Here is a 2,126-nt window from a genome sequence, read left to right as displayed (position 1 = left end):
TACCCTTGCACCCTAGCCAGCCTCTCTGCAGCACACTGAACTGGGTTGGAGCAGCCCTAGGCTGTCAGGCTGACCCCCTGGGTTCCCCAGCAGCCACAGCTGCTCCAACCTGGCTCAGTGTGCTGTGGTCCCCGGTGCACATGTAAATGCTCTGCATTAATTACATGTGTAGATGCACCCAGTGTGCTGCTGCTTCCCAGGGCACAGAACTGCTCTGTTTTGCTTGTAGAACAGTCAGCCCAGAAATGGGAGATTTACCATCAATCCTACCTCCACTGAGGGTTTAAAACCTACATTGCCTATCTCCCAAGAGCATGTCTTTACCACCAGACTGTAGACTAGTCATGGTGGATGTATTCCCTACCATTCTTGATAAAGCTGTTCCACTACTCCAAACAGAGGAGGCCAGAAAGAGAGCAAGAGAAGCATGAATACAGAGCATGACTTTGTAGCCTAGGGGTTAGGGCATTCTCCTGGCAAAAGGTGTCCTGGTTTTGGTCCCTTTTCTCTGCTCTAAGAACTCTGTCAGTGGAAAAAAAATCTCTTCTCCTCTATATTTCCCTTGGGTTTCTGTGAATCCCGTTCCTAGGCACCTACCTTTTTCTTTGCCTTATAGCAGGGATTCAAGTGCCTGTTTGGAAGCTTGTATTCAATTCAGCTGCAGTGACTGTAAGTTATTTGTGAATTTGGTCCTTTTTCCCTTCATCATACAAGAGTAGCTGCTTCTCTTGTCTTATAAGGGAAGACACGATTACAGACAACTTGGACAAACTGACCAGTTCAATTGTTTGAAAAAGGATTGCAGCACAATTACAGCATTCAAGGATTCAAGGATTCTTCTAAGTTTTTATCCCTGCTTCTGTTTCATTTAAAATTTTCCTGAGAGTAACAAAAAGTAGCACTCAGAAAATCTGTTGAATTCTTTGCATTGTCTGCCTCAGAAGTACCTCCTGCATCTACAGATAAAATGAGCTGGGCCACGACATTGAAAATCTTCATCCTGAGGAAAGCAGTAGGCATACACTCTACATATTAGTGCACGATAAAGCAGAAGCTGTGTATTCAATTGCTCAGCAATGGGTGCTAACGGATTGTTTGTGCTGTATAAGGATGGCTTTTGAGCTGGTAACAAGAAAAATCAGTCTGATGATGCCTCTCAGCCAGATTCTCTCAATCAGCCAGAAATAAACTGGACGTTAGAGAATAAAAAACACCTTTTGAGAGATGGAGAGCAAATTGGGCACTCAGTTGTGAATAGGCTACTGGACAGGATAGAAAGTGGCTTCAGATGACAAAGGGTTGTGCTTTAAACCAGAAACATGCCCTTTTTAAGTTATATAAATGTTCAACATCTACTTCTCTTTGGTATATGACATGAAGTGCTGGGATGTATCTATCCCCAGTGATGTTGATGGAATAGAAAGTCTGCCATTTGTGCCAAAGGAGAAAATAAGGCATCATCTACAAGTATAGATACCTTACACACAAAAATCTTTTGAAGGAGAAGCAGGCTAAACCCCTAATGATAATTTTTAACAAATAACGAGAAACTAGGGAAACTCCAAAGGGCTAGAGGACTGCCAACAATATGTACAAGTTCCAGCATTTAAAACAGGTAAAACAGGATGACTCAGAACTATAGTCTGGTGCCAACAAGTAAAATCATGTAATGGTTAATCTAAGACTTTGTCAACAAGGAATTAGAAAGTAAGCATATAATTAATGCCGGTCAGTTTGGCTTGCAGAAAACTGATTTTGTCAGGCATTTTTTTAAAATAGAATTACAGGTCTGGCTTATTGGCTTATCACAATAAACTTCAACTTACTTCCATAAAAATATTTTTATTAAAAATCTTGTGTTATGTGGTATTATCTGGTAGGGGTGCACCGATAGAGATTTTTGGGGCTGATACCGATAGCCGATATTTAAGGAGGCATATTGGCTGATAGTGATCTGATATCCAATACAACTGCCATCAGCTGGTCAGTCAGTTGTGGTGGAAGGGGAGGGAGGAAAGGAAAGGGGAGTGGGGGGAAGATCAACACCCCCTGCAGTGAGGGAGGGGGTAGGGGCAGGGGCAGGCACTGCCCAGCTGGGGTGGGGGGTGCTTGGGATGAAGGCATGG

This window comes from Alligator sinensis, unplaced genomic scaffold, assembly GCF_000455745.1.
Source record: "Alligator sinensis unplaced genomic scaffold, ASM45574v1 scaffold701_1, whole genome shotgun sequence".
In the NCBI taxonomy this organism is placed as follows: Eukaryota; Metazoa; Chordata; order Crocodylia; family Alligatoridae; genus Alligator; species Alligator sinensis.
Note: the sequence above shows the minus strand (reverse complement) of the source record.